At 41.6% G+C, this 20,693-nt stretch overlaps 1 protein-coding gene across 4 annotated transcripts in view; it reads right to left on the minus strand.

Moving 5' to 3' along the window:
• The window catches only part of PRLR (prolactin receptor), a 110,022-nt gene that overhangs the window by 46,173 nt on the left and 43,156 nt on the right, over positions 1-20,693 (minus strand). For all 4 annotated transcript variants that reach the window (XM_087715407.1, XM_087715406.1, XM_087715405.1 and 1 more), the window contains one exon: positions 11,239-11,323. The gene's annotated coding sequence lies outside the window, so the exon portion shown is untranslated. The remainder of the gene's footprint in view (positions 1-11,238; positions 11,324-20,693) is intronic.

Consider the following 20,693-nt stretch of genomic DNA (forward strand, 5'->3'; position numbering starts at 1 on the left):
CTGCGTACTTGAGAGACCGCCTCCTGCCAATTACCTCCTTGCGACCAATTAGATCGCACAGATTAGGCCTCCTCCGAGTTCCATCTGCCAGTCAGTGTCGACTGGCAACCACACGGAGGAGAGCCTTTTCAGTAGTAGCTCCGACCCTTTGGAACGATCTCCCCGTGGAGATTCGTACCCTCACCACCGTCCAGACCTTCCGCACAGCCCTTAAGACCTGGCTAGCCCGTCAGGCCTGGGGATAAAGATAATCCGTCCCCACCCGAATGATGAATGAATGTTGTTTACTATTTTACTTTTATGTATTGTTTTGTGTTTATTGTCTTGTACCCTCCCTTCCTTATTTTATGTAAGCTGCCCTGAGTCCCCTCAGGGAAAAGGGCGGCCTATAAATACTAATAAAATCACTAAAAAAAATCACTAAAAAATCACTTGGCCCAACTTTTGATTAAATCATCTGTAATCTTGTTTAGGATAGGATACATGGAATCTCATTCTGTATCCCATGGCACTTTTTGAAGCAACATAAATACTTGATTCGGCATAGAAACGAGAGGAATTTCCTGATCAAATTACTGGCATTTTTTAGTGCATGGAAGATTTAGTGAATCTTTATTGAAACTAGAGTGCCAGTTTAAATTCCTCTTCTCTCACACCCGTCCCAAATCATGTGCACTCAGCTATCAATGGAACTTTTCATTCCTCTTTAATTTTGTCCTGCTCTTTGCTGGAACATGAAGAACAAAAAACCAAGATTTTGTATTCAGTTCTGCTGAAATACCTAAGCCTGATGCCATTTCCATTTCAACTACAGCAGGGGTGTCAGACTTACGCTATCACATTGTCATCAGGTGAAGTATCAGGACTTCACCCCCCTTTGCTAGACTGAGTGTGGGTGTGGCCAGCTTGTGACCCACCCAGCCCATGGATCAAGAGTTTGACACCCCTGAACTACAGCTTCTTCATGTTTTGACAATGCCAAAGTTCATGACATTTTAATTCAGCCTAGACAAATAAAGAACTTAACCTTCCCTTCTTAAACACTTTGTTCTCAATAAAAAAAATAACTTCTTTATGATGGTTGTTATATTAAAAACATTCTAAAACTTGTGACTGCTTACTACACAGTAAAACACTTGATTTTCAAATGTCAAATTGGGTCTTTAGTTTAGAAAAACTACAGAAATTAAGACTGAGCTAATGCCTGTCCTGTAATATTATACTGTACACCAGGTGGACTAAAAATGTTTGAGGCTAAAGTACTAATTCACTTCTCTTACAGCTTTTAAATGTGTGCTTAAAAGAATGCAAACTTTCAAAGCTACTAGAAATTGTTCAGTCAGATTTCTTAAGGGAGCCATTTCTGATGTCTGAGTACGTCCCATACTCAAGGCATTGATAACTGTCTTGTTTGGCTCTGCAACCCAACAAGACAGACACAGGCTTCAGAGGATAATTCGAACTGCAGAAAAAACAATTACTACCAGCCTGCCTTCCATTGAGGACCTGTACACCGCACAAGTCAAAAAGAGGGCTGTGAAAATATTTACAGACCCCTCACATCCTGGATATAAATTGTTTCAACTTCTACCCTCAAAACGATGCTATATAGGGCACTGCACACCAGAACAACTAGACACAAGGACAGTTTCCGCCCCAAATGCCATCACTCTGCTAAGCAACTAATTCCCACAACACTGTCAAATTATTTACTAAGACTGTATTACTATTATTCTTCTCATCCTTCCTAGTATCTATCTCTTCCCTTCACTTATGACTATAACTTCGTACGTTGCTTGTATCTTTACAATTTATATTGTTTATTTGTTTCCTAATATGATTTGATTGCTTATTAGTAACCTATGACTATCACTAAGTGTTGTATCTTATGATTCTTGATGAATGTATTTAATGTTCTTTTATGTGCACTGAGACCATATGCACCAAAGACAAATTCCTTGTGTGTCCAATCACACTTGGCCAATGAAGAATTCTATTCTATTCTATTCTATTCTATTCTATTCTATTCTATTCTATTCTATTCTATTCTATTCTATTTAGGGCAAGGCTGGATTGGCATCAATTAAAACTCAAATGCAGATAGCATTTACTTGCTATTGGCTTAAATTAATTTTCAATCTAAGTGATTTGGCTGTTTTGCCTTTTCCCCCTTCTTCATCCCTGAGAAGTAATAATTAAAAATGTTCCCCTCCTGTAACCTAAAATTCATTAAAATAAAGTCATGGCTGCTTCATTTTTAACAAAATTCTCCCTGCAGCCATTCTTCTTCTTCATCTTGAATGTGCATTAACATGTCTTTGATGTTGAGCGTTTATTTTTTAAGGAGGTCATCAGAGACTGTTTGCTTAGTAGAAATCACAGGTAAAATTACACCTGAATCAATTTCAGTTTGTAGATAGCCCTCTTGGGGATGAAATTCTGAATAGCTTTGTATGAGGCAGATTTCCTACAAAATGTATAACAGAGCCCCCCAACCTTTTAAATCTGTGTTGTACATGTACAATTCTATAGAGACATGGGTGAAAACTTGCCACATTATATAGGTTTAGGGAGAAAATACTATGTAAGGTGACATTTGGAAGATTTTAATATGCAATGAATATAAAACTAAGGTTGCTATTAGATTCACAACTCACTGCCTTCATTCCTGAGCTATCAATATCTTTTTATTGCAGATTCCTCCCCCCCCCCGCCCCCTTGAAGGTTGTTAGAAATGAATAACTTGAAAAGGCGAAGGAAAAATATGGTGAGACTTAGTTATGAGCCAATCCTGTCTGTGAATTCCCTATGAAAAGAAAAAAATAATTGCTGTTTTTTCCCCTCAGAATATTTTACATGTGAATTAAATTGATTTTAAATACTGTCCTCATTAAGTATGACAATCATAGCCTTACAATACAAGAATAAAGATTTGTGGGGGAAGTGGCTGTTTTGAATATCTTTCAACAGATAATAAATATCTAAGTTCATTCAACATATTGGATGATGATGATCCTGAATCAATCTAAGGTAGGACAAAGGCCTCTCCATTGAAGATTATGGACTGTAATCTACCACATTTACCCATTGTGGATTAATCTAGAGATTGTATGTCTTTTGACTTTCTGGTCTAGATTGAAAGAGAGGCACAAAGAATCAGAACCACATGTTAATTTCTAGTGAAGCTGATTTAGTGCTCACGCCTATACACAAGAATCTACTCAACTAATGGTCAAATTGGTATTATATAAGAGTTAACAGAATTCAAGAAAGATTGGATTTGTACTGCTTGTGAGAACATAATGACTCACGGTTGATTCCTGTCTTCACTCTGCTCCCAGGCTTTGTCTGTTATTCTTGTAGACCCTTTACTGATCCAAACTCACTCAATGGGCTTTCACGCCTAGAGGAATTGTCTCACTTCTAGTTCAGCACCTTAACCACTATAGTACATTATGCAGGCTCTGTCATAATAATTTACAAAAGTGATTTATTTTTTAAGTTAATCATAAGTTTTATATTAGTAGAATGGTACAGGTTTCATTTTTCTTCTTCCATTGGATCCTGAAATAAACACATTTTTTATATATATATACGTAGAGAATGAGAGATATGTCCTTAATCATTTTTTTCCCTTCCCTTTCCTGGGATGAAAGAAAAGACAAGAAAAGGGGGTGCTAAGGTACATATAAACCAAACATTTAATCTATCTCTCAGTCACATGGGACTGGATTGGAGCCATGTAGGAGAAGTGAAACAATAAAGACAATAAATGCCCTTAAGGCCAGTCACACGGAAGGGAAGCAGCGGGAGGGGGGTGGGGAAGCTTTTATGCAACTTAAGAATTATGAAAAAATACTGAACCAATTTCTCCAATTCTCTGGGTACTATGAGGACAGAATTATGACTCTTCTGTCCTACAGAGACTAACCCCTTCTGATTTTCACAGCCAACATGTGCATTTAATTTTCATGCTTCTTTATTGATGGGATTAAAAGCAAACTAGGAACTTGCGCAACTGTTTTCAATACTTTTAAAAACCCAGAGGGCTGTTGGAAGAAACCTGCTAGATCACCTAGGTCTTCTTGGCCTTATATCAGGGGTGAAATTCAGCAGGTTCTGACAGGTTCGGGAGAAACAGTAGCAGAAATTTTGAGTAGTTCGGAGAACCAGCAAATGCCACCTCTGGCTGGCCCCAGAGTGGTGTGGGAATGTGGATTTTGCAGTATCCTTCCCCTGCCACAGTCAACAAGCCATGGCCACAGAACAGGGGTGGGTTCCAGCGTCTGTTACTGCTGGTTCATTCAGGGACGTGCTTTGAGTGTGTGCGAGCTTGATGCATGCTACGTGCGCATGCGCAGTCGTGAAAAAATTGTGCTGCCAATAGAACCGGGTCGTGGCCGGGCAAATTACTTCCTACTCAGCTGAATTGGTCTGAACCGGTAGGAACCCATCTCTGCCACAGAACCGATAGTAAAAAAATTGAATTTCACCACTGCCCCATATGTTTCTGTTTGTTATTTGATTCTGATTTTCTGGATAAGCTTCTGCCTTCCAGTGACTTATTTACTTCTTTTATTTATTCAATTCACATGGCTACTTGTCTCAAGCATATAACTCTACTCAGCTAACTGAGCATTTAAAAAATTCTCTGACAGCTGCTTGCAATTCCCATCTGAGACTGCCTTCTCCTCTGGCTGTCTTAAAAAGCCACATCAATGTTGTCAGTTCTCACTGCTGTTGGTGGGTTTTTATTAAAGGAAAATAAACAATAGGAAAGTATTCATGTAGTGGCCTGAAGAAATGCATTTTGTGTTTGATGATTATTCCTCCTGAGAGTTATAGCACATGAACCAAAGACAAATTAGCCAAGTACAAGCTCATATTTTGATTAATGTCTTAGGTTTGTTCACTGCTTGGGGGGCGGGGAGGGGGGATAAAGTTAGAGGGATGAAGCCTCTAACCAAAAGCCATCAAGGTACAACCTAGAGAAATTGGTGGTGGGGCAAAAACAAACCCCCTTTTACTGGTAATTTCTTCAAACAATATGGGAATGTATGCACGTGTGTGTATGCGTTTGTGTTTGTACTAGAGATAATTTTAGGCTAATGACTCTATGGCTCCAGTAATACCTGCAACTCCAGAGTAGGATTCAGCCCATGAAAATACCTCCTCTTGCATAGCTTGTATTTCCAATTCAACTTAAATCATTAAATAGCATTTGGAGAGGAAAGGCAACAGAAAGTACTAATGCTGTATCTATTTACCTGTAATAATTGCCACTTGAAATGTGTAAAACATTGTTCCAAGCAGGCATGCCCAGATGGAGACAGTTAATTATTTATATCAGGAGTAGGTCATACATTGCCCATTGCCCACTGACATCCTCTTGTCTACTTTAGGTCCACCTAATCTAAATCTTTTAATCGAATTGATTAAATGAAAAGCTGGTTATGCTGCAATGCAAATCCCTGGCTCAGGCTTCCCTGGACTTGTGCTACAGAGAGTCCTTGATTTACGACCATAACTGAGCCCAAAATTTCTGTTGCTAAGCGAGACATTTGTTATGTGAGTTCTGTTTCATTATACAACTTTTCTTGTGCCAGTGCTTTGGTGAATCCCTGCAGTTGTTAAGTGAAATAAGTCATTTCTTTCAGCGATGTTGTAACTTTGAACAGTCACTAAATGAACTGTCATAAGTCATGTGGACTGCCTAGACTTCTCTGTGGAGGCTATTCAGACATTCTTCTGTCAATAATGTAAATATCCCAAAAGTGCTTTTTCAAGAGGCAATTGGACTTTCTAGTTTTTCCTTGAAGATGTTTCGCTTTTCATCCAAGAAGCTTCTTCAGCTCTGACTGGGAGTATAAAACCTTCCATTCCCCACTATCCAGTCAGAGCTGAAGAAGCTTCTTGGATGAGAAGCAAAACGTCTTCAAAGAAAAAACAGAAAGTCCAGTTGCCTCTTGAAAAAGCACCTTTGGGACAACCATGACCTGGATGACTGAGAATCTCCATGGACAATAATATTGATGCTTCCACCATATTTTTACTGCCCTTTCAGTAAGATATTATTACCTAACATGCCATAATTAGCTATGCATTGTAAAAAGACTGAATGCTTACTGTAATAATTATTGTAATATAACTTTTAAAGTCATATTCATTTTCACTTTTGGAATTTTCAACTGCTACTGGAAGTTGTCTTTATTTATTTATTTGTTTGTTTGTTTGTTTGTTTATAAAATTTATATGCTGCCCAATCCCGAAGGACTCTGGGAGAACTCAAAGTTGAAAGAGGTCAAATGAACATATTATACAGACGTTAGGCATTATAGGTACCCAAATATCTTCTTTGCACTCTTCTCTTGGTCTATGATTAACTCATTTGTTTCCTTATTCAAGTCCTAAAACCAAGAAAAGTCTTATTACTCTGGGAACAGATAGTCTCTTTAGCTCTTGTCCTACTGGTCTACTGAGAAGTAGGTGGAGAAAGGCTAACCAGTTCAGAACATGGGAGGGTCTATTGTACTCAGTGACCTTCATTTACATAACTGGAAGGCAATACATTAACAGACCATCCCCCAAGCAAAGGTTTTCTCCAAAATTAAACATGAAAATTCTCCCTAGTTATCATGACAGCTGGAATGGAGTCAAGAGATTATCTAATCCAACTTTACTTAATGAGGTGCCCTATACAATACAGTTTGTACAGAAGTTAATCCTTGAACAGAAAACAATACCGAGTGTGTTCCAACTTGAACTTTCTAATGGACTAGAAGAAGGATTCAAGCTGTTCACGGCTAAAATATTTCCAGAAGATTTCAACATAACTTTGGAAGAGGTTTATGCAGACAATTATTTCAAATTTCAGTTGGAGTTTGCCTTTCATTCATTCCCATTTTGGGTAGCAATTTATTCTTGCTACTAATCCTATATGTTAGTGAGCTTCTCTTATGATTTATTAAAGAAATGTGTCAGGTAGTTTTAGTTGTCATAAAGGTAAAGGTTCCTCTTGCACATATGTGCTAGTTGTTCCTGACTCTAGGGGGTGGTGCTCATCTCCATTTTAAAGCCAAAGAGCCAGCGCTGTCCAAAGACATTCTCAGTGGTCATGTGGCCAGCATGACTAAACGCTGAAGGCACACAGAATGCTGTTACCTTCCCACCAAAGGTGGTCCCTATTTTCCTACTTGCATTTTTACATGCTTCCGAACTGCTAGGTTGGCAGAAACTGGGGCAAGCAGCGGGAGCTCACTCCGTTATGCGGCGCTAGGGATTCGAACTGCCAAACTGCTGACCTTTCTGATCGACAAGCTCAGTGTCTTATCCACTGAGCCATCTTAATTGTCATAGGTGATGTTACAAAAGCTCAGAAAGATGTTGTAGTATTAGAAGAGAACAAATTAAAACACCACCATTTGTGGTGGAATAGAGCAGTGTTTTTCAACCACTGTGCCGCGGCACACTAGTGTGCCGTGACATAGTGTAAGGTGTGCCGTGGGAAAATTACTTTATATATAGTCAATATAGGCACAGAGTTAAAATTTTTTAACATTTTCTAATGGTGGTGTGCCTTGTGATTTTTTTCATGAAAAAAGTGTGCCTTTGCACAAAAAAGGTTGAAAAACACTGGAATAGAGAACACTTCCATCTGCCATCTGGCCCTCCATTTCTAAGCAGTGCAGTGGCAGATTCAGGAATTCCCTATATACTAGAAAATAGTTCATTTTACTGCTATTACAGCCACTGTGGTAGCGTGGAATAAGGTAAAGTAGTCCTCAACGTATAACAGTTCATTTAAAGACCGTTTGAAGTTTCAACAGATTGAAAAGAGTAACCTATGACCATTTTTCACACTTACAACCGTTGGAGCATTCCCATGGTCACATGATCAAAATCTAGACGCTTGGCAACTGACTCATATGGCAACTTTCTGACAAGCAACATCAATGGGGAAGCCAGATTCACTTAACATCCGTGTTATCACTTAACCACTGCATTGATTCACTTAACAACAACTGTGGCTAGGATGGTTGTAAAATGGGTCAAAATCCACTTATCAACTGCCTTACTTAGTGTCAGAAATTTGGGGCAAAATGTGGTTGTAAGTCGAGGATTACCTCTATATATTAGTTATAGATCGATGGTGGGTTCTGTGGAATACTTTATGGGAAAATCTGCCCTACGCAAGGAAAACCATCCTATACTAAGGGGATGGTGAACCTTTTTGACACAGACTGCCGAAAAAAGGTCATGCAGAAATGGCACACGTGCACGCACGCTCTCATCGGGGCCACATTCAGGAAAAGCTGAACTTCTGGATTCTAGTGTGCATGCGTGCCCTACAATCAGCTGGCCAGTGGTGCATGCGCAGGCCAGTTTTTGGCATTGCCACATCTGTGAAGGACAGCTGATCATCACTCATGCATGTGCGCCAGAAACCCGGAAGACAAACAGGCAAGGCCACGTGTGCCGGGCGACATGTCTTTGCATGCCACTTTGGGCATGCGTGCCATAGGTTCACCACTCTAGCTATAGTATTTCCTGTATGCCACTGCCAGAAACGCCCTCTCTCCAGGATAGACACAGTTGCAAGCTCCTGGCTGCTGCTTCTCTCAAAGTTAGTACCTTTTCTTTAATCACATCCTGCTAACTTCCCGCTTCCAAAACAGTCTTTCTTTGCCTGGCCAGTATTCAGATGTTTCCGTCTGAACTTTTGAGTCGATGCTGACTCCTGGACACTGCCTAGACCACTCCCTGAAATTTTCTTGGCGAGACTTCAGAAGTTGTTTGCCATCGCTGCCTTCTTCCTAGGGCTGAGAGAGAGGGGGACTGGCCTACCTGTCAACAACTACTTCAGCTTCAACTGCAATAATAATACACTGGCAAACAATCGATACAAACTCAAGATAAACCGCTTCATGATTGCAGAAAATACGACTTCAACAACTGAGTGGTCAATGCCTGGAATGCTCTACCTGACTCGTTGTTACATCCTCAAACCTCCACAGCTTCAACCTTAAATTGTCTACCGTGAACCTCACCCCGTTCCTAAGAGGTCTGTAAGGGAGGTACATAAGCGCACCAGTTTGCCTACCGCCCCTGTCCTACTGTCCCCATTTATTTGTACTCATTTCCTTGTTCATGTCTATGTTTATACCTGTTAACTTGTACATGTTTGACAAAATAAGTAAATAAAAATAAATAAATAAAGGTAACTGAGCTGGGTTTGTATCCAAGGCAAGACTAAAACTCCCGGTCTTCTTGTTTCCAGCTTATTGCCTTAACCACTACACCATACTAGCTCTTGATTAAAAAGAGGGATTACTTAATTAAAATACCAGCTTTGAAGTCAAGCTCTAAATTGTATTGTAGCTGTATAACTGGATCTTATTGTGAATAAGCTTTAGGCATTATCAACTCAGCTTGCCAACACAGTCCTAAGTTAGAAACCGTGAATATATAACCAGTTTTGATATAGTTATAGGGCCAGATTATGCATGTTTCTATTATCTCTAGCTATGTGCCAATTAACAGTGCTTCTAATGAGGAAATAGAGTACTTCTATTCAGTCAAATACTGGACGCAGAAATCACAGCAGCCCAAATGACTGAATAATTGGGCAGTTCAATGCCCAAAATGGCTACAATGACTGTAAAGATATAGAATAGAATGGGCAGATATAACCTATTCAAAAATGCAAGTAGAGATTACAGTACCGTACATCTATTAAATCTGATCTACTATGAGCAAACACTCTTTTTAGTCATAAAACTCAGCATAGATACTTAAAAAAAATAGACCCTGTACTGATTAAATAGAAATTTTTGAAATTCTGTTTCTGACAGTCAAAGTTTTGGGGGAGTAAGTATTATCACTGACCAAGCTTTAGCATACACTAGACTAAAAGCAAATAGAATTAGTTATAAAGCTTACAGAATTAAATGACTCAATTAATTAAACAACCTGAAGTACTCAGATATTGCTGAGAAAGAAATCTCTTTCAAAAGAATTGTGCAAATAATCTGAACGTAGGTGGGTCATTCTAGAGACCTACTAGTCTAAAGTGGAATATATTATTTATATCTATAGTATAGCAATCAAGATGAAACATGCAAAGAACTCGATAAATGCAAAAAAAAATATCAAAGGAAATCTATTATGCCTAGCAAAGACCATCCTATGGCAAAAAATGTGTCTGGTTTAGTTAAAAATAAAATTAGACAATATCAGAAATTATATGCCAATAAAAAGTGGCAGAATTAAAACACAAGGAAAAAACTGATTTAAAAAAAATCTATATTTCAAGGAAATTTATGGAAAGAATATTTGCCAGTGAACTCCTGTCTGAAAAGGGTAAAAAATTAGAGAAAAGCCAGCTGGATTTAAAAATGGTCCTGAATGCACTGATCAAATCTTTGTAATGCTATCTACTGGAATTGGGTTTTGAATTCTGTCAAAAAACAACCCTCCATTCCATTTGTTGGTTTCAAAGGATCATTTCATAGTGTGGACAATGACAGGATTTGGCAATGCTTCGGGCAGACAAGATACCACACAAAATACACCAAATCCCAAGCCCTTTGTTAGATTACAAGCTGTCAAAGTAGATCATACAGAGCAGGGTGGGTTCCTACCGACGTTGGTACTGGTTCGCTTTGTGTGTGCTGCATACGTGTGTACCGTTCACTGTAAATTGTTCTGCGCATGCGCGAAGAATGTGAAAAACTACTAAAAAACATGCCGGCAACGGCAGCGGCAACTGGGGAACCAGTTAGAGAGTGTGACCAGCCTGGATCGCTGCTGGTTCTGCGACCAAGGCCAAATTACCATTACCGGTTCACCCGAACCGGTGCGAACCAGCAGCAACCCACCTCTGATAAAGATACTGGGATCAAGATTTCTCCATCTTACCTGATGTTTGTCAAGGTGGCATTGTCTTATCACTTTTAATCAATATAGGCCTGGTTTGTATTTTGGGGAAAGTTACTGGCAATGTTACATAAAGATTTGGTTTAATACTTATGAATTTAACATTTATTAATGATGTGGCCGTCCTAATTGTCAGTCAGGAAGATCGACAAGAAATGATTAGTCGTATCACAATTAAAACTGACAAAATTCAGTTATGGGTAATTCCCAGTGAAACCAAGTATCATCTGATTCCACCTGACTTTCCAATGATGCCACAAAAATAGGAAACTAAATAACCGGACAAGTGATTATTTTGCATACCTCAGAATTGAAGTAAGAAGAAGTAGTGTAGGACACAAGAAGTGACATCTTGCTTGAAGTGAGCATCCAATGTCCTTTTCTCTTTCTGGAAACAAAAAAGATACAAGATAGTATTATTGTAGTCTGAATAAACCATGCGACAGAATCAACTACGACTATGAAACGAGGCCAGGGAGATTGAAGACCATAAAAAAACTATATGCTTTTGATCATTGATATAAAATTTTAAATACTCTGAAAATGAAGATGTCTGCAGAAAAGTAACATAGTAGCCATTTCAGGCAATAAAAATCAGACGATGGTAATAGTTTGACCAAGTGTTGAGAATATTGACAACCAATCACCCAAGCTGACATCCACCAGTTCCAATAAATCCAGATAGAAACAGTCTTGTGGTGGGGTTTAGTATAATGAAAATGCTCATTCTGTCATGGCCCAGGGCTCAGACTCAGACCCTAAAGAAGCTGCTCCAGCTGAACCAATGGAATGTCAGTCTTATGAGATACCAAGCCAGGAATCACCTGAGGTCAATCAAACACAGGGACCATCAGAACAACTAGTGTAGTCAGATGATGACATAAGGCCTCTAAGCCCTCAGACTCAATGTTTACTGTGGAGGGCAGGGCAAATATGCTCAGTGAGGCTCCTTGCCAAGGAAGGGAGTAACTCTCTTAATTAAAGACATGTGTCTCTGTTAGAAGCAGGTGTCTGATTTCCTGTTCCAGTGCATTATCCCTTGTGAAACAATGATATTGAAGTGGCTGATAAACGTGATTTGGCTCTCTGAATTTTGGACTGGATTTTGACTACTTTTCTGCATGTTCCTGTTGAAAGCAAAAAGTACTTAGGTAAACTTTATTCCCAAGAAACTCTGTTGATGTACATTTTCCCCCTTGTCTATTATCTGCTCAGCCTTGAAAAATTGTGATTCCTACTTAGTAGCTGAGTGAGTGTGAGTTTGAAATCTGAAATAAGCACATTTAAAAGAAGCAGAAGATATTGTATCGAAGCCTCTAAATTTTATTAGGAAAGAATAGAGTAAAAACTGGCATGCCTATCTAGCTACAATTATTTATAAACATGTACAGTAAAAAGAAATTATAAAAGAAATTAATGAAATCCTTATACGATGAGATTCTATACCCAAATGTTGTGTGTAGTGCCAATAAGCAAAATAAGCTTACATGGGTATTATCTGATTGACAGAGTAATTTTTGCTGCAGTCAATAAACACAAATTGGATTTCTATATAGATCTACAGATTCTATAGATGATAAGAGATCATCAGGGTAGTAACAAGATCCATATCAATCCTTAGTCTCTTAGATATAACACATTGCAAGCATGTTCAAAATATTTATCAGAAATCTATTCCATAATCATAGCTTGTGCTCATGCATAGCTAGTGCTCCAGAATATTATCAAAGAGATCAAAATAGGGGCAGCTTAAGCTATAAATCAAGAAATTTAGCACCAGAAGTATCTTTAAAGGAATATAAATTATTCCACCTAGCAGAGTGTAGGAGAGTGATGGCAAACCTTTTCGGCACTGAGTGCACAAACCGGAACACATGTGCATGTGTGTACACCAGAAACCCAAAGACCAGATGGCTGGCATACATGCCTGTTTTTTGGCCACAGAACCAGTAGTAAAAAAAATTGAATCCCACCAGTGGCTGCAATGTATTAATACTCTGGAGGTACTATGGAGAATTCATCTTGGATTCTCAAGATACATAACCCTGATTGCAATGGCGCTGATTCCATCACATCCCTCTTCAAACAATACACTATCTCAAGTCTGAATGTTTGCTTATTAAAAATGCAAAAATGAACCCAAAGCTGCCATTTACTGTAATAGACATACTCATTTTCTCTCTCTCACTATGCCAACCTCCGTTAACTTTTACATTTATGATATGTTGAACCATTTTTAATAATTTTCACACCTAATAGGCATCCTAACTAGGAATATAGCCGAGACACAGGAGGATTACTTGGCAAACCATCTCTGGGTTGAGTTCCAGGATGTTGCCTCCGGGGATGTGGACAAGGCCATTCGAGCTGTAAGTGCCTCCACCTGTATTCTGGACCCGTGTCCCTCCTGGCTGGTTGCCAACAGCAGGGAGGTGACACATGGCTGGATCCAGGCGGTCGTGACCGCCTCCCTTCGGGAGGGGCACTTCCCCGCCGTACTTAAAACGGCGGTGGTGAGACCCCTCCTGAAGAAACCATCTTTGGATCCAGCCATTTTAAACAACTATCGTCCTGTCTCCAACCTCCCCTTTATTGGGAAGGTTGTCGAGAAGGTGGTGGCCTTCCAGCTTCAACGGGCCTTGGAGGAAGCTAGCTATCTTGACCCCTTCCAGTCCGGCTTCAGACCTGGTTACAGCACAGAAACCGCTTTGGTCGCATTGACCGATGATCTCTGGAGGGCCAGAGATGGAGGCCATCCGTCCATCCTGGTTCTCCTTGACCTCTCAGCGGCGTTCGATACCATCGACCATGGTATCCTTCTGCGACGACTGCGGGAGGTGGGGGTGGGAGGCACTGTTTTGCAGTGGTTCTCCTCTTACCTCTCGGACAGGTCGCAGTCGGTGTTGGTCGGGGGGCAGAGATCGTCCCTGAGGCCCCTAACATGTGGGGTGCCGCAGGGTTCGGTCTTATCCCCCCTACTATTTAACATATACATGAAACCGCTGGGCGAGATCATTCAGAGGCACGGGATAAAATACCACCAATACGCGGACGATACACAATTGTATCTGTCCGCCCCGTGCCAACTCAATGAAGCGGTGGACGTGATGAGCCAGGGCCTTGAGGCCGTTAAGAGCTGGATGAGCGCTAACAAACTGGTACTCAACCCGGACAAGACCGAGTGGCTGTTGTGCTTCCCTCACAATAATTTGGCTGATATTCCAACACTTAGGCTGGGGGGTCAAATTTTATACCCCTCAGACAGGGTCCGTAACTTAGGAGTCCTCCTGGATTCACAGCTGACTTTCGACCATCAGCTGTCGGCTGTGACCAGGGGGGCATTTGCCCAGGTTCGCCTGGTCCGACAGTTGCGGCCCTACCTGAACCGGGAGGCTCTCGCAACAGTCACTCGAGCCCTTGTGATCTCTAGGCTGGAATACTGCAATGGGCTCTACATGGGGTTGCCCTTGAAGAGCATCCGGAGACTGCAGTTAGTCCAGAATGCAGCCGCGCGAGTGATAGTGGGCGCACCGCGGTACGCCCACATTACACCCATCCTCCGCGAGCTGCACTGGCTACCTGTCGGTCTCCGGGTGCGCTTCAGGTACTGATGACCACCTTTAAAGCACTCCATGGTAGTGGATCTGGATACTTGAGAGACCGCCTTCTGCCGATTACCTCCCTCCGACCGATTAGATCACACAGGCTGGGCCTCCTCCGGATTCCATCCGCCAGTCAATGTCGACTGGCGACTACACGGAGGAGAGCCTTTTCTGTTGCAGCTCCGACCCTGTGGAACGATCTCCCCGTTGAGATCCGTACCCTCACCACCATCCAGACCTTCCGCACAGCCCTCAAGACCTGGCTCTCCCAGCAGGCCTGGGGATAGGTTTCCAATTTACCCGCCCGAGTGTTGACTGTTGAATGCATGTTGTGGTTTTACTATTTTATTTTTGGTCACTTATTGTTTGTCCCTTGTTGCTGCACACCCTTCCCTTATGATTGTAAGCCGCCCTGAGTCCCCTCAGGGAGAAGGGCGGCCTATAAGTCTTAATAAAATGACTCAAAAAATGACTCAAAAAAATATATGGCATTTGAAGATATGGCATATTCTGAGGGTCATTCAACTATAAGGGTGCTTGTGGTTTCCATCAAAATTACTTTGCAGTATATGCAGAAGTGGCAATGGAGATTTTTTTTCTCTGGCTGCAAATATTTTACACATATTTAGCATTTTGCTTAAAATAATCTCATTCCTTGAGAAAAACAAATGGTAATTCTCTGAGTCTAGACTATTTTGGGTACCTAGTAGACAATTCAGATTTATGATACCGTGGCATCCAACAATGGGCCTCCATTTTTCAATTAGCATAGTTTTCAAATTCTTTTTTAAAAGAAATTCCCTAGTTTTTGTTTTTATAGGGCAATACTATATTGCCTTTTCAAAGGACTGGAGAGTAAAAACTAATGGAGCGGAAAGAATAGAGAGAGAAAACTATTGTCTTCCATATGAGAGATGATGAGGATGTTATCCATTCAACTGTGTCCGACTCTTGGTGATTCTCTGGCCCAGATCTCTCTAAACCTTCTGATCTTGCACTGCTTCTTTGTGTTTTTCAATGCTCTGGCTGGTGTCAGCTTTGATGGTGTCTGGCCACTGTGTTCTTTGGTGGCCTGATTTCCTTTTACTGCTAATTCCTCTCAACATAATTGCTTTCTCCAGCGAATTCCCCTGCATGGCATGGGCAAAATAAGCGAGGCACAGGTTTGTGATTTTCCCTTACAATAATACAATAGCAGGGTTGGAAGGAACCTTAGAGGTCTTCTAGTCCAACCCCCTGCCTAGAGAGGAAACCCTACACCATTTCAGACAAATGGCTATCCAACATCTTCTTAAAGACTTCCAGTGTTGGGGCATTCACAATTTCTGGAGGCAAGTTGTTCCACTGATTAATTGTTTTAACTGTCAGAAAATTTCTCCTTAATTCTAAGTTGCTTCTCTCCTTGATTAGTTTCCACCCATTGCTTCTTCTCCTACATTTAGGCGCGTTGGAGAATAGCTTGACTCCCTCTTCTTTGTGGCAACCCCTGAGATATTGAATCCACTGCTATCATGTCTCGCCTAGTCCTTCTTTTCCTTAAACTAGACATACCTAGTTCCTACAATGATTATACAATTATACCTTCCAAAATACATGTACATTAAAACAGTAAATGTCTGTATGATTAATTGCATTGTTTGTAATATTGTCAAAATTTACAAGATGTAGTTTCCATTATCCTCTATCTTTTATTGTAACACAGGTAGTCCTTGACTTACAACTACCATTAGGACCAGAATTTTAAAATCGCTAAGAAAGTTGTTAAGTGAGTTACACCCAATGTTACAACCTTTTTTTTTTTTACCATGCTTAAGCAAATCACTGCAGTGGCTAAATGAATCGTGTGATCTTTAAATGAATCCAGTTTCCCCCATTCACCTTGCTTGTTGGAGGCTAGTATGGAAGGCTGCAGATGACCTCAGTACACTGCAATCATTTTCATGCTGGTTGTGGAGCATCTAAATTTTGATCACGTGACTGCAGGCATACTGCAACAGTCATAAGGGCAAGGACTGATCATAATTACAGGTAGTCCTTGACTTACGACCAGTGGTGGGTTCTGGATCCCGTTCCAACCACTCTGGTTGGAACAGGCCTGGTGGTGTCCACATGGACGCGCGCAGCATGCACATGCATCTTAGCGCCTCCGTGAGCCTCCATGATGCTCCAGCGGCTCCATGGAGCGTTGCGCAGGCACTGTACATGCCATGTGTGTGCGCGACAGTGTGGAAGCCTTAAAAGACAGCTAAGGAGCTCGGGTGGGCAGGTGGGCCTTCCGGAGCACCGTAGCGGAACGGGTAGGCTTTGATACACCCATACCAGGGCGTACTACCTGCAACCCACCACTGCTTACGACCCTGTACTTACAACCACAATTGAGCCCGAGATTTCTGTTAAGTGAGACATTAGTTACGTGAGTTTTGCCATTTTACAACTTTCCTTCCTTCCTTCCTTCCTTCCTTCCTTCCTTCCTTCCTTCCTTCCTTCCTTCCTTCCTTCCTTCCTTCCTTCCTTCCTTCCTTCCTTAAGTGAATCCCTGCAGTAGTTGTTAGTTACACAGTTGTTAAGTGAATTTGGCTTCCCTATTGATTTTGCTTGTCAAAAGCTTGCAAAAGGGGATCATATGACCCCAGGACACAGCAATGGTCAGAGGTATGAACCATCTGAATTTTGATCACATGATCAAATGTGGTGTGAAAAATGGTCATAAGTCACTTTTTTCAGTGCTGCTGTAACTACGAACAATCGCAAAATGAACTGCTGTAAGCCGAGGACTGCCTGTAATTTTTTTCACTGCTGTTTTTAACTTTGAACAGTTGCAAAATCAATAGTTCTAAATCAAGGTCCACCTGTAATAGCCACTTAATAAAATTCACATAGAGGCAGCCCTAGATACACCTGAGCTAATTGACTTGTACGGCGCTTTCATTTTCAACTTCTAGAATTGCAGTTTGAGATCAATTCACAATGCCAGAGCTTGTATGGCACTTAACATATTCTTTTTCTTAAATGACTTAATTTAGTACAATGAAGTTATCGTCTAGCTCTTTCTGATGGATATAATCTCATCACACAGCTACTCTGTTCAGTCTATGATCCCTATGATCAGCCACTCGATTAATCCAATTACCATGCCAATTACCTCCACTAGACCAATTAGATCCCACAGATTAGGCCTCCTCCGAATTCCATCAGCCGGCCAGTGTCGACTGGCGACTACCCGGAGGAGAGCCTTCTCTGTGGCTGCTCCAACCCTCTGGAATGAACTCCCCGTGGAGATTCGTACCCTCACCACCCTCCAGGCCTTCCGCATAGCCCTTAAAACCTGGCTGTTCCGACAGGCCTGGGGCTAAAGATCCGCTGCCCCTATCTCGAATGGTATGATTGTTGTGCTTTTTAACTATGTATAGTTTTGTGTTCTTGTTAAACTGTTTGTATCCCCCCTTCCCTTTTTGAGTTGTGAGCCGCCCTGAGTCCCCTTAGGGAAAAGGGCAGCATATAAGTGAAATAAAACTCAAACTCAAACTCAAACTAATCCAAGGAAGATCTTTCTTTATTTTCAGTTGATTCACTCATTGTTATATAATGCAATTCAACCTTGAAGTTAAATATCACAAAGAAAAAAAAAGAAATAAAACCATGCACGCAGAAGGAAAACTTATTTGAACATTAAACATGTAGGAGAGAGGCTGAACATTAAAGAAGAGTAGGGAGGTCCTTCTCTCGGTCATCATGCCCTAGTCCAGTGATGGCTAACTTTTTTGCCATCGCATGCCAAAAGCAGGGGAAGCACGGAGATCATGCGCACGTGTGCCCTCCACCACACATGCACATGCGACCCCCCCTGCATGCGTACAGGATCCGTGCATGTGTACGTAACCCATTTTTTGTGATGGCACAGTTGACCCAATTTTTGCCCTCACCAGGCTCCAGAGGCTTTCTAGGAAAGCCTCCCTGCCCCCTGCAGGCCCTCCGAAGGGCGGAAACAGTCCGTTTTCCAACTTCCGGGTTGCCTGTAGGGACGGTTTTCCCCCTCCAGAGGTTTCAGGGAAGCCACCTGAAGGAGAAAAATAGTCCAAATCGCAAAGTGGAAATTTGGGAATGGACTTCTTGGTTGCGCTTAGGGCCATTTTTCTCCCTCCGGAAGCTTCAAGAGGCTTCCCTGAAGCTTTTAGAGGGAGAAAAACTGTCCAACACCCAAACCGGAAGTCCATTTCTGAACTTCCAGGTTGCTCGTAGGGCTGTTTTTCTCCCTCCAGATGCTGCAGGGAAGCTTTCTGAAGCCTCCGGAGGGAGAAAAACGGCGAAACGTGCAAACCGGAAGTCCATTTCCAAACTTCCAGTGTGCACATTGGGTTGTTTTTCACCTTCCAGAAGCTTCAGGGAAGCCTCCGCAGGGCGAAAAACAGCCAAAAATGAAAGCCAAAATCAGCTAGCCAGCGTGCTGGAGCTGACAGGGCAATGCCTCACTTGCCCTAAAGAAATGGCTCCGCATGCCACAGGTGCCATAGGTTCACCATCACGGCCCTAGTTAGCTACGGAATGGACTACTGTAATGCACTCTACAAGGGACTGCCTTTGAAGAGTATCTGGAACAGTGGTGGGATTCAAATTTTTTTGCTAACGGTTTTATGGGCTTGGTGGGTGTGGCTTGGTGGGCCTAGCAGGGGAAGGATAGTGTAAAATCTGCATTCCCTCCCCACTCCAGGGAAAGGTTACTGCAAAATCCCCATTTCCTCCCAATCAGCTGGAACTCTGAAGGCGGGGCCAGTCAAAGATGGTATTTACTAGTTCTCCACTACTGGTTCTCCAGAACTGGTCAGAACCTGCTGAATACGACCTCTGGAAGCTTCAACTGCAGCAGTATGAGCAATTATATATGTGAATGACCGTAGAACAGCCCATTTCACATCTCTGCTCCACAAATTGTATTAGTTACCAGTTTGTTCCCAGGGCAGTTGCCAACCTGTAAAGCCTTATATGACATGGGGCCAGGTTATCTAAGGCAGGGGTCTCCAACCTTGGCAACTTTAAGCATGGAGGACTTCAACTCCCAGAATTCCTCAGTGCCTGATCTAAGGGACTGCCTATCCCCAATTATATCCACCTATATGCCAACAGATCTGGCAGAAGGGGCATGTGGAGCCCTTCGGGCAAGAAACTTTGTTTGGTGGAACTGGAAAAAGAGCTTTTTCAAAATGTGGGCGTGCTATTGGGTTGGGGATCCTAAGGAAGTACAGGTAGTCCTTGACTTGCAATGGTTCATTCAAAGCGACAACGGCACTGAAAAATGCGACTTATGACCATTTTTCACAGTTACGACCTTTGCAGCATCTGCAGCATCATGTGATCAAAATTCAGACGGTTGGCAACTGGTTCATATTTATGACCGTTGCTGTGTCCCAAGGTCATGTGATCACCTTTTGCGGCCTTCCAACAAGCCAAGTTAATGGGGAAGACAGATTCACTTAACAACAAGGTTACTAACTTAACAACTGCAGTGATTCACATAACAACCATGGCAGGAAAGGTAGTAACATGGGCAAAATTCACTTAATAAATATCTTAACAACAGAAGTTTGGGGTTAATCAAGGACTCCCTGTATGGAACACATTTAATTGTTTAAGAATCATATTATCGAATGGCTATGGTAGAACAAGCCTTGGAGGTTTTCTAGTCCAACCTTTTGACCGAGGTAGGAGTCTTTATACCAGCCCAGAGAAATGGTTCAATCTTTTCTTGAAAACCTCCAGTTATGGAGCACCCGCAACTCCAAGAGGGAAGTTGTTCCATTGATTGGTCATTCCCATTGCCAGAAAATTCCTCGTTTCCAGTTGGATCTCCTCTTGTCCTGCCCTCAGGTGGTATGAAGAATATTGGTTGACTGCTATCATATCTCCCTAAGCCTTTTCTTTGTTAGACTAAACATACCTAATTCCCTTAGCCTTTCATGATACAATTTAGCCTCCAGATATCTTATTATTTTTACTGCTTTTATTACTGCTTTTCTCTGCACACGTCTTATATAGCCTCAACATTTCCTTTTTGTATCTCGGAGATGAGAACTGTACACAATATTCCAAATATGGCCTCACTAGTGCAGTACAGAGCAGTGCTGTCACCTCCTGTGATCTTCATACCGTCCCTCTGTTGAT

The sequence above is a fragment of the Thamnophis sirtalis genome, unplaced genomic scaffold, assembly GCF_051295495.1.
Source record: "Thamnophis sirtalis isolate CommonGarterSnake01/CBP01778 unplaced genomic scaffold, rThaSir2_p1.2 scaffold_5, whole genome shotgun sequence".
In the NCBI taxonomy this organism is placed as follows: domain Eukaryota; kingdom Metazoa; phylum Chordata; class Lepidosauria; order Squamata; family Natricidae; genus Thamnophis; species Thamnophis sirtalis.